The sequence below is a fragment of the Plectropomus leopardus genome, chromosome 2 (assembly GCF_026936395.1).
Source record: "Plectropomus leopardus strain MGB_pleo_1.0 chromosome 2, ASM2693639v1, whole genome shotgun sequence".
Lineage (NCBI taxonomy): Eukaryota > Metazoa > Chordata > Actinopteri > Perciformes > Serranidae > Plectropomus > Plectropomus leopardus.
The window spans coordinates 6311469-6324810 of NC_142177.1; the positions used below are offsets into that span (position 1 = coordinate 6311469).

The window sequence follows — 13342 nt, forward strand, 5'->3', positions numbered from 1 at the left end:
ATTTCTTCCTCATCATCCACAATCAAGCCGTTTTAAAAATGTTTACATCTCACATAAACAGGATAATCACATTTTGTCTCAGTTTACTATACACTATATATGTTCTGAATTGGTGTGTAGGGGTGTGAGGGGGGCCGGGGCTCAAATTATTGGAGCAACTGTAAAAACAAAAGTTAAGATTGCATTTTAATTAACTTTTCGACTACAAACAAACAGGTTGGGTTTTTTTTTTTCCTATTTTTTTTCTTCCAGAGCCGGTCCCAGTGTCGGGTTTAAACAAACAAACTGCACGGCGAAGTGAAGCGAGCTCTCACACCCAACAATAACAGCTGAGCTGCGAGCTGGACGCTGTTTCCCACACTGGAGGCAGCAGCCACCACTGCAGGTGACCACTGCTGAGGGGAGAGCACACAGGGCACACATCCCCCTGACACGCACACGCTCGCACACACACACTCACAGAGGCACCATCCTTTGTATCATGTTTTAGTACAGTATTCCAAATGTCCATTCATTAAAAAAAAAAAATTGAAAATTCCAGAAGCAAAAATCAATTGTATTTTCCTACAAATACTTAAAAATAATACACTAAATAAATAAATCGTAAAATACTTCAATAAATAATAGTGGTATAAAATAAAAATAATGCAGTAACATATGTTATATTTTTAAGAGGTAAGGATTTCCAAACACAAAAATTAAAAAGAAATCAAGCCACAAAATCAAAAAAAAATCTAAGCATTTCCATAGATTGCAGCGTGTGACTCAGTGTCCTGTCACTCTTTTTGACCTTTCAAGCCACACCTCCATGTGCGTATTTCACAGCCACAAGACCTCCGAGTTCTGAAACCTGCCTTACAAATTCAGGGTGACTGCTGCTATCCCACAAGCCCTCGTTCACCGTTCTCACCTTTCCCCGGAAACGTCTTCCGATCACTGTTTGGGGCTGAAACTGCATCGCCCGTGATCTATGGTTTTAGCAGCTCTGCGTGGTTACGCAATGGTGCACGTCTTCAGATGCATTATTTGACTCGGTTGAGATTTAATTAAGATCACAGCCCTCTAAAATCCCTTTTAAATGAAACTGTAGTTAAAAGACAATGGCTGACACATCCTTGTGCAGATTGTTTTTATTCTCTGCACACCAAAGCTAATCCTTGTTTCCATGACGGCAGATGAGAGGGCCACAAATTATGTTGCTTCTAAATGTTGTTGTGTTATGCAGCCCTTTAATACAATTATATAGAAAAAGATACACAGCAGCAGCTTTAAAGCAAAACTCTGTAGCTTGTTCATGCGCACGCACAACCCAAAATAATCAACCCTGATTTTCTCAGTGCAACATGTCAATACCGTCATGTACCTTATTGTTAAAAAATATATAGGTCGTGACAGAGATGAGTGGCTGAAAAGACCTTCTGCCATAAAACACTCCACACCATGTAATCCCATTATTATCCTGCCATCTCAACCCTTTGAAACACATGGCATCTCAAGTGTAGAGTTAATCTTCCTATCTGAAACAGAGACGCACAAATGACCCTTTAAAAAAAATGAATGAAAGCCTTTTTCAAGTAAAAACATGTTTTAGTCAGGAAAGCTGGGGAATAAGAGCGGAGAGCAGCTGGTGGCTCACTATATCACTGCTAAACTATTCCCCCGTCTCTCCTCTCTGTGTTGCCTGCCTGCTCCTCTACAAAGCAGACACCGTCCCTGTAAAGGATATCCCAGCGAGCCGCGAGGCTCTGGCGGCTCTACCCCCCTGCGCCCCCCTCTCCGGGTACACAGCTAATATCTGGTTGCCTATGTCATGGTTTAGAAATGACAGGTGCTTGCAGCCCCCTCGCCTTGACAGGCCACTGCACAAATAACGCCCCTGCCTGAAAGGGCTAATGCACTACTAATGAACAATAAATCAACTTTGATTACAAACTGTCAACCCAATCAGCTCGCACTCCAGCTCTCCCAAACTGCGAGTCTCGGCACAGCTGCACGGCATTACGGTGCACGCTGCCCTGTTTGGGCTTCGCTCTCCTCCTCCTCCACCATCTGATATGCTCGTCCACTATTCTCCTCCATCTCTCCTTTCTCTCACAAACACACACTTGCTCTTTTTTTTTTTTTTTTTAGCAGTGATGCAAGGTGCTGAAACATTGCAGCCCAAAAAAGTTTCAGCTCAACAGTGCAAACAAACAAAACTCAGAAAATCACAAGTTGCATGATTGCATTAGTTTAAATTGTTGTAAAGACACTTGAGGTCATTAAACAACTGAAAGTCAATAACTGTCTTCTGTGTAAAACCTCAAAGCTGTCAAATCGGACACAAACTTGACAGCAAAAAGAAAAGAAAAAAAAAAGAAAGAAAAGGAAAATCACCACAACGTTACCTCCTAAATGCACTCTGCAATCCCTTTCACACACACACACACACACACACACACACACACACAAACACGGGCAGACATTCACACACTCCAACTTTTCAGGAAGATATGAGCGATGACATTTGGAGTGACAGCGTGTCTCCAATGTGGTTTTGTGGTGACGGTGTCAAATATAGAGCTATGCCAGCCTGTCTTAATTCACTGTGACACCATGAGGACAGTGAGGATTAGTCCAGGCCGTAGCCTGAGAGCACTAATTAACTCAGAAAAGCAAAGCATCACAAAATACACAAACAGCAAAACAAAATCTGGAACAAAATAGAAAAAAACTTCCTGTAGATTGTCATATTCCTTACTGTGTAAATATTCTTGAAATAAAGAAGTTACATGATCATTTCAGAGAAAAACAACAACGTATTAGAGGAGGCAAACCTGTGTGGTGTTTTTCCTAGAACTTTCCATAATTCAAACTGCATAGAGTACAGTACCGGATCCTGCTTAACTGGTTAGCTCACTATCAGCAAAGTAAACAAAACTAAACAAACAGCATAAAATGGCAGACAGAAACTTGCTGTAAATGTTCAGGTATCTAATAGCGACTGACAAACGAGCAAAGCTAAAACAAACTGTTGCTAAGACTTTATGTGAAATGCTGAAAAGCACCAACATCACAGAAGCACACAGACAAACAACAGCAGCTAATCCACACAGGGTTGTTTTGAAATGCATTCTGTTAAAGTAAATCTAATGTACATGACACCTGCTTTCTGTTTCCTCCTAAACTGTCACTGTCTCAACGGCAAAGCAAAGAAAAAAAAAACCTGGATAACTGCTCCACTCTCACACACAAACTGCATGACAAAAATCAACCACTGACAATGATACAACCCCAACAACAGACAGACAATGAAGCCTCCTTTTCTCTTTTTCCCCGCTCAAATTAAATTGTCAAGTTTTTTTACACAAGAAAGCAGGCAAAAATCACAGAAATCAATCATATTGACAAACCTGACAAACTCCATTTAGCTGGCAGGGTAAACAGAGTGCTGGGCCACGCGGTGTGGAGTGAAGCAGAGCGGAGAGCAGAGCGGTGAGGGAAGGAGAGAGAGGGACAGGGAGAGAGAGAGTGAGAGAGAGAGAGAGCGAGAGAGTGAGGTAGAGGCACACAGGGCTGGCAGGCAGGGAGGCTGAGAGAGAACAAGCGCTGCTGTGCTGTGGAGTCTCCAACCTTCCTCGGGATACAGACAGATTGCACGCGCAAGGTTGCTCCCTGGCTGACAAGATACAAAACTATCCAATCAACCACGCCCTTCTCCACCAATCACAACCAGCCTTCTAAACATAATCAATTCAAATGGGGCCACACAATAGGGAGCCGCGGGCTGGGCTTGCAGGTGAACCCGTGCCTTTGTGTGGGGGCCCCTTTCAAAAAAAAAAAAAAAGAAAGAAAGAAAAAAAAAAAGACACAGTTGACGGCTGTTAACCCTTTGACCCCTGCCGGGACTCCGGCCGTGCTATTGAAACAATGGGAGCCCAAAGAAAAGAGGCCCTTTAATTAAACAACAGATAAGTAAACACAGCTATCCAGCGGAAAGAAAGAAAAGTGGCCCCGCTATCAGCCCCTTTATTGTTCTGCTAAATGGAATTGTTTACAGTGGCGGAACAAAGACACAACTCATTTCACATGCTGAAAACAACAAATGCACAAACAATTCTTTGTACTTATTTGGACTTTTTCTTCCTTTTTAAATCCCCCCTCCACCAAAGCTGAGACAAAACAACATGCAGTGTCAAATAATGTATTTATGAGAACAGTTTGTTTTCTTCCAGTGTTAATATGCACACTTGCGTCTTAGCACGCAACTAGTTGCAACATATTAAGGCAAGTTTGTGTGTATTTAGTCGTAAAATCAACCACAGAAGCATAAACTTTTTTTTCCCCCAGTTTTTAAACACTTATCCTTCAATTTGGCCTCAGACGAGCTCAAACCACTTACATTAATAGCTAACATTACACCGGCTACAGAACCAGGCAATCCATCCAACTCCATCCCAATGAGAGCAATTAGCTGTCATAATATCATCACACTCTTTAACACCCATGTGCACTCAGTAAGGGGAGAAGACAGTAGAGGAAAACAGGACCCTGCCACCTACTGGAGATCCTGCTGAACTCACCAGGAGAGAGAAACAACTACGCTCCTGTCAACATGTATACTCTATGTTCACCTTGCTACCTCATTTTAAAATGTAACTGTTTGATTCTATAGTGCATAAAGAGATGGAATAAGACCTACTTTCTGTAGCAACAATAAAATCACTAACTTGTGCAACCCACTTAACAAAGAATTAGAGGAAAGGCATGAGGCAAGATTAACACCTCACTTTGTTAATTATCATGACAATAAACACGGAGCTGAATAACAAGAGCTCTAAAACACAGCTCATATCAACAGCTATAAACCCTTGGCCAAGGATGAAGGAATGTTCATGGGATGCATTCCAGTCCGCAAACACACTGGTAAAATAAACACAGCGGCTGCATAACAAGCCACCGCTCTCATCTGCTAATAACTAACAATGAGCTCTGCTAAGCTGGCCTGACCTATATAAATTATTGACTGGGACACCTCAAGTGTCATAAGTGACAATTCCAATACATATCATAGTGAATAATTAAGTGGAAGAAAAGGCGCTTTTTATTTTCTATCTGACACCCTCAAGACGGCTCGCACAAAAAAAAGAAGACAGTGACATCCAGGCATGTGCTTACAACCGCACGCACATGCTCCACGCACACACGCACACACACACACACACACACACACACACACATGCACAAAGTGGTTTCAGCCACACTCTTCTCCCCCGGCACTCTCCCTGGGGTGGCATGTCGGCGTATTCTCAATAAAACACCTTCTTAGCAGTAATAGGCCACTGTTCTCATTTCAACGCTCCCAAAGGCCTCATGATAAATTTAGCAGACACACAGTTCAAGCTTCTCCTCTCACACACTGTCTTTCTAATCCATTGCCTCTGTGCCTGCGCCATGTAAAATAATTACATATATGTGTCGATGTGATACACACGCCATATAGATTTTTTTTTTTCCTCTTTCCTTGTGCACACAGAAACATCAATATCCTTGAGCCTTGAACCGGCGTTTCCCCCCCTGTGATAGTTTACAGAGAGTGCTGAGCGATTGTGCTCATGACAGAGTGGATGACATTATATTTCCTGCTCGTGTTAGAGTGAAAGTATGAGTTAATGTCTGGTCTGGCCCGAGCAGCGGCTCTGGCTAAAGATAACGACTCGCCTCCAATTACAAAGCCTTCCCAAAACACTAACACAGCCAGTGAATAAAGCTGCACCAGCATGCCAACCTGTGTCTTGCTGCTACTACACAAAGAGAAGGAGAGAAGTGGAGGAAAATACAAAACTGGAGTCGTTCCTTTTTCTTTGAGAGGCTCTGGTGACCTGGACCATTGTCATGAGGAAACAAACACACTCTGTTTCCCTGTGTGTGTGTGAAGTAAATCATTGTTTACTGATAGTGGGAGTCAGCAGGGCAGGTGTGGGACCTATATAAATAACCGCTGCTCTATATAATATCACCAAGGCAACAAAAATACCTCACAGTGCCATAATGTGTTCTTTTATTTCTGTATCTTTATATTATTTCATATGTGTCCCCTATTAATGTCAAAGCATTCAATCAAGTGTTTTTTTTTTCTGAGCTACAGTAAACTTGGCACAGTTGACAAAGAGCCTAGGTTTGATTTCGGCGACCCATTCCCTTGCACCGACATCATGCATTTTTGCAGCAGCAAAACAACAGCACAATGAACTTTTTGAAGAGGTGGAATCCGTCTATTCTGAAGTCATAACAAAACTAAAAGTGATTTGATCTTTCCATTCGGGGCTCATTTTTAATCAAAGTCTGACACACAGGCTTTTGTTTGACTTCACTTGATTTTTAATGTTTTTAAAACTTGCATTTTTTTTCCTATTTAGTTTATTTTTCAGCCCCATTTTCCTTACTCTGGTTTCATTATTTTAATACTGTTGATTTTTTTTTGTTTTTTGTTAAAATAAAGATTTCCCTTGTTACGACATGACAGTGAACTCGTCTTTCAGCATCTGCAACCGACCGATCCTTCGTCTAAAACTTGGAATAAGTCATATTTAGAGCTCATTTTGAATCAAAGTTTGACACACTTGCTTTTGTTTGAATTCACATGATTTTCAATGTTATTAAAACTTGCATTTTTTCTATTTAGTTTATTTTTCTAATCCTTTTTCCGAACAAGTTTCATTATTTTAATTCTGTTTTTATTCTATTTTATTTTTTCATTGTTAAAATCAATTGTATTTCCCTTGTTACAACGTGACAGTGAACTCACCTTTTAACATCTGCAACCCACCGACCCTCCCTCGGATACTTGGAATAAGTCATATTTAGAGTGAATGAGGTTATCACCCGAAGCAGACTGGAGTTACAGTAAGTCACGCCTGAGTCACCGTGTACCCTCTGGTCTATTATATATGGGTTTGGTTATTTACTTTTAATTTCAGCATTCAGGAACACATTGTTTAGTCAGCACATGTGAACTCCGTATTTGCACAAATATTTCCTGAGGTGATATGCCAATGTATAACACAGCTTGTGTTTCAGCGTTGTAGCGTGCGGTTTTTCACCTAGTCAAAACAAGAACACTTTCTGGGGTTTGAACGACTTCAATTTCAGGAGGTGGGGGAATTTCTGCCTTGTCTTGTTTGATTCATCTTTGATTTAAATCTAGAAACTATATTAATACACAGAAACTTAGAGCGCAGGCATTTTAATATGCAATAACTATAATAATGGTTTTGTGGGGGCTGTGGGGGTATAAAAATAACCTGAATGATAAAGCTGATGAAAAAATAAGTTTGTAGAGAGCACCAGTGTTTGTAATTACAGAGATTAGTTATGTAAAGCTTCCGATTTCACTAATATATGAGATTTAAATTGTAAAATCTGAAAGAAAACTGATAACCTTTTAAAAAAAGTAAATATAACTATTAATCTTTACTTATTTCTACTTCATATCTAATTGTTAATTTTAGTTAAAATTTTGCTCTATTTACTTAACTTTATGAAGTTGTTAGCGCTTTAAAATGATAAGTTTAATTAAATCAGTCTTCCTAAGTTTTAGCAGCTTCAGTAAACCAAGTGTGATATATATCTGTATTCTGCTGATTGCAAACTACTCATTCATATTTGTATTTTCTTAAACATACTAAAAAAACAGAACTTGCAGATATCCTAACTTAATTATTTGCAAAATCCTCTTTTTGTCATGATCAAGTTAAGTAGGAATAAGTCGGTTTACTTACTAATATTCTCTAAACAAAATTATTATTATTTTGAATATGATGGTGATTGTTTTTTTTCTTTTGTGATTATCATGGTCTTTGTCTCTTATTCTATTTATTTATTTATTTTCATTGTTTCCCTCTGGACTTTATATAGTATTTGTGTCATCATCATTATTATCATTTCTATCACTATTAATATTATCTTTATTTTTTGCTTGCTTGCTTAAAAAATAGAAAGATTAAGGCAATTTAATTTGCAATTTTTTAGTTGCAACAACTTTACAGCATTTTGTAAATACAGCTTAATTTCAAGTAAGCTTAACACTTAGATAAAGTAGACATTAAAATGCATTAAAAACTACATTAAAATTGAGATTTATAGATATATTTACTTTACTTTTTCAAAGTAATCGGTGTCCAATTTTTTTTCTTATAGTAAGATCAACTTGTTTTACAGTGTACTATTATAATTGCAATGATTTTAGCAAAATACAAGCAACCTGCAGTGTGGGTGGCTCTCGTCACCACCTTTTAAGGAACACTCTGAATGTAGGACGCGCGCTAAGCTTGCAGTGCTGCTAACCACCATGATTTACTGTTTAGCTAACCTTCTCTGTGGTGTTATTAAACAGTATTTGTTAGCCTGTCCTGTTTCCAACACCAGCTAATAAAATTACTCTGGAACATTCCTGGAGGTAATAGATGAGCGCTCTGCATATGAATTTGTTTTAACCAACAAGGCAAAAAATTAAAATGTTGCTTTCTGCACATTGGGTGTAACTACATGGATGACTAGGCTGTGCACTGTGATGTTTTGCTGTATGGTGTCCAACACAAACATAAAACACAACTCCAATGATGCCCTCATGTTGCTAAAGGGCCCTTCTGTCTCTGCTGTCTGAGCGACACCGTGTTTGTCCTTACCACTCCTAACAAAAACTGAAAATGGAATCTGAGAATCGCAAAAGCTGTCAAAAGTGCAACGACACCCGAAGAGAAACCGCAACCGTGAGTCGATGCTGACTTGACTGCACCTTGCAAAGCTGTTAGTGTTTATTAATGCTATGGTTGACTGTGCATCCATCCATCCTTCCACCCCTCCGCAAAGGGCGTGTGAATCACTCCAAACAACACACGCTTGACATCAAGACAGAGTGCCAGAGGATGACACAAAGATACAACAAATTTTAAGGGGGAAAGTGTGTGTGTGTGTGTGTGTGTGTGTGTGTGTGTGTGTGTGTGTGTGTGTGTGTGTGTATCTGGGTGGATGACTGAGTGGGGTGGAGGGGTGAGAGGGTTCACTGCTTGAAGGGAAACATCAGGCCTCACATGAAAAGAGGGTCCTGAAAATGGTAAGTGGCTCCCAGCGCTGTGACTGGAGTCAATTCGACAGTCATCGTCTTGGCTCGGAGAGAGCTCCCAACACAGCAGCCCCCCCCTCACAGTTTCTGCTTGGCTGCGTGGAATTGGGACAGATGACTTCATTCTGACAGGATTATCCCAAACCTGGTTCTAATCTATACAGTACACATAATACATTTTTACAATATGACAAGGAAAACAAGCAGCAAAAGAGACGGCCTGATCCCGGGGTTCTACGCGAGCACCGGCCGCCGCGTTGTGCTGATCATTCCTGACAGATTGTATCACCTCAGAGCAATGCGTGCGTCAAAATGAGATTTCATTACAGCATCACCTTGAGACTTTTCACAAACAAAAAAAGGAGATGAACTCCTTCCGAGAGATCACGCACACAACTGATGAATTGTGGGAATTTACCGTTAGAGACACTTTGCAGACGGAAAGGGGGGCTAATCTGAACAGCATCCTAAAATATTGACGGCAACAGCACATCCTTGGAGGTAAAGAAGCGAAGACAATTTCAGCCCAGACTACAATCAGTTTAAATAATGCAGCATTTAGGGGAATAGTTTGACACTTTTTGCTCTTTAGACGTTAGATGAGAAGATTGATTCCACTCTCATGTCTGTACCATAGACAGGCTAAGAATGATGGACACCACGTCTCTATTCACTCCCACTGCACAAAAATGAAGCTAAAATAATGCCTGCTGTCATCAAGCACTCACCCATACTCCTATCCGATCAATCCCGAGCACCACCACTGATCACAAGCACACTGATTGGCACACTTAGCTGCCAATCATGACTTCAAACCTGCTTTTAATAGAATGAAATATCTAATTAAAACCAAGCTTATCCGAACAAAACAAAAAAAAACCCTAAAATGACATAAACAATCTTTGGGAAATCTATTTACTTGAACTTTGAGTTTTTTTGATTTTGAACATTAAGAGGACGGGGTTTATGACCTATACTGCAGCCAGCCACCAGGGGGTGATCAAGATTTTTTTATTGCTTTACTTTTGAGCAACTGGTTAGCTTAGCTTACCTCAATGACTGGAAACACAGGGAAACAGCCTGTGTTTCCAGTGCCTCCAGTCTCCTTTGTACAAAAAAACAGTGTGTAAAGTATAAAATCAACATGTTGTGGTTTATGGTCACTTCCTTGAGTCTGCTGGTTTTCTGGCCACCTCACAGTGATGACAAGACTCCAGGCTAGGCATTTCCACCTGTTTCCAGTCTTCGTGCTAAGCTAAGCTAACTGGCAGCTGGCAGTGGCTACATAATTATCATACAGATGACTGTGTGATATCACTCTACTCATCCTACTTTTGGCAATAAAAGTAAATAAGCACATTCCTTTAAAGGTCCAGTGTGTAGGATTTAAGGGAATTTATTGTCAAAAATTGATTACAATGCAACAGTATGTTTTCTCTGGTGTATAATCACCTAAAAATAAGAATTGTTTGTTTCGTTACCTTAGAGTGAGCCATTTATATCTAAATCTAGAGCGGGTCCTCATCCAAGGAGTCCGCCATGTTACACTGCCATTTTTTCTACAGTAGCCCAGAATGGACAAATTAAACACTGGCTCTAAATAGGGTTTTTGCGTTGGTCACCACATTCAGCAGCCCCTCTGCAACGAGATTTGTGACAAAAACTGCTTTATTCAGTTTGAGGAAGACATTTCTTTCGGATAACTCAGCCAGAACAGTTTGAAACAACTTCCTCGTCTTTGAATGATCTCATGCTCGATACAAAACACAACGTGCAGAGACTTGAACTTTAATAAACTGGTTAATCTTGGCAAGCTTACAGCAGTCATTAAGTGAATCAATTTGAAATTGGCAATGCTTTGATTTGTGTTTTGAGAGAGTGCCATACCTCTTCTGTCTCTCAGCACTTCTTTACTTGACTTTCTTTTTCCTCCAAATATATTTTAACTTGAAAATGAATACAGTCCTTTTGTGTTGGCCAGGTGTCCCTTGTGCAAAGAGAATCATTATCTCGTCACCAGAACATTAATCCAGTCTTGTGTTCACTGTCACCTCGCCAGTAGGCTACCACTGCCGTGCCACTTTGGCCCACTGGCCGACTGGGCTGCGGGAGCACCTCAAAATGCTGCCTCAGATTGCCCCACAGCACTGGCTGAGCTCCAGCTGACAGGCTCCGGCCTAGTGCTCTAATGACTTACAGATTGGAGCGCTGTGGTATACATGTGTCAGGACAATGCCATGGGCCTACTGCAAAAACAGTAGGAGAAGGAGAGAAAGAGAGCCAGCGGCTTCTCCCTGTCCTGTCAGACAGAGGCTTGGCCCCTGGATTGTGTCACATCACGCTTCCCCCCAACAGACCACAAATGAAGGATGTGAAGAGCAAACTAGGGGAGGAGGGGCGTCGAAAGGGGCACTTTACAACTTAAAAGGCTTTCATCCTGTAAACTGAAAAGACATTATCTTTTGACCTGAAGATGCCCTCTTTGAGGCTGTACACTATGGTGTGAAAACACAGAGAGAGCACGGGAAAAAGAAACGACTGTAAAAAGAAGAGGAGAAGAATAAAGTGTGGATTGTAGCTTTAACTGGCAATGGTACAGATAAGAAAATTGTCTGCTTGCGTGGTTGTTTGAAATGTTATCAGTAGTTTCTCTGTGTCTAAAGAATAACAAGTGATGCACCTTTGACATCATGAAAATGTTCAATGCAACATTTATCAGAGTGGTGAGTCATGTTTCTTATTAAAAACAAAAGGCCATCACATAATTATAATAAATATAAAAAACAATGAAACTCAAAGGATAGCTTTGCTTCACAGTCTACACAAAGAAGCGTTTCACTGTAAGATGAAACATGGAAGCTCCAAGTGACACTATCATTTTCCTGTACCAGTGATACTCAACCTATGGCCTGTGGGCCAAATCTGGCCCCTGATAGGGTGCGGGGTGGCCCTCCAACCAGTTTCTAATTCATAATAAAAATAAAGTGACTCAAACTAGGAATTGTTTCTGTATTTGTAGTCTAAATAAGGTGTCAGAGTGCATAAACAGTATCAAAATGGAGCTTGTTCACAAAAAAAGTACCAGTGGAGGATCCCCTGCAACCCCTAACAGAAGTCGTAGCTAAGGCCCTCATGTACCAAAATCCTAGGAGTTTCCTAAAATTCTATAAATGTCCTTAATTCGAGTAATGAAAAGTCTGAAAATAGTACTAAAATCCTTAAAACGTGCTGTTATCCTATAAAGCTCCTAAAATTTTAGAAACATCCTAAAATCCAAAAAACGTCCTAAAATCCAAAACATATTCTAATGTCTGAGAAATATCCTAAAAATCATTTTAAAAAACTAAATAAAACAAAATTCAGGGCAATTTTTTTTGTCTCATTTTCCAAACTATTAAAAACATCCTAAAATCTGAGAAACATTCCAGTATCCAAGAAATGTCCCAAAATCCTAGAAACATCCAAAAGTCCAAAAAAAGATTTTAAAAAAAAAATCCTAAAATCAAAGAAACACTGTAAAATCCTAGAAACATCCTACAATCCTGGAAATGTCTGAAAATCTGAGAAACATCCCAAAATCCTGGAAATGTCCAAAATTCTGTAACGTCCTAAAGTCCTAGAAATATCCTAAAATTCAAAAATCATCCATCCTAAAATCCTAACAACATTGTAAAATCATAGAAATATGTATGGGGCTGCTGCCACTGGCCCCTGGCTTCCTGTTGGTTTTGTGAAAGTGGCCCCCAAACAAAGCAAGTCGAATATCCCTGCCCCACACCTTTCTCTATAGGTAGCATATGTGCTGTGAATCTGGTTATTCCTGTATTCTCTTCAGTCAGTGCAGATGTACTGCAGACAGAAACCAGTCAATGTCATTCAAGCAGCGTCCACACAGGGAACTTCAGCTGGCTGCTGGCCATACCTCACACTGTACCAGTGACATGAATAATGAAGGCCAATCTCAGGCACCATCCTGGATGGGAAACAAGCATAATCTCTGCATTACGCTGATAGCAAAGGCGCCATGTTGACACAACATCTTCAGCCCAGCTGAATGCCACATAATCCCCTGTAGGAGGTGGATGCCTACCTAGGATCTCTTGCAATGAGGTATAGTTAACCAGCCGGGCTCGCGTGCAACGCCACAAAACGTGCTTCAATTCTCCCCCCCACCTCCTCCTCCCACCTCGGTGCTGGTGGACTATCAGCGAGGGTCCGACAGTGTTGTTCCTAATTACC

At 40.5% G+C, this 13342-nt stretch overlaps 1 protein-coding gene across 14 annotated transcripts in view; it reads right to left on the reverse strand.

The window, feature by feature from the left end:
* Window positions 1–13342, reverse strand: part of foxp1b (forkhead box P1b) — a 206456-nt gene that overhangs the window by 50307 nt on the left and 142807 nt on the right. The window contains exon 1 of one of the 14 annotated variants that reach the window (XM_088083611.1): window positions 3393–3631. The exons of the other annotated variants lie outside the window; for them this stretch is intronic. The gene's annotated coding sequence lies outside the window, so the exon portion shown is untranslated. Of the gene's footprint in view, window positions 1–3392; window positions 3632–13342 lie in introns of those variants that run through there. 14 annotated transcript variants of the gene reach the window in all.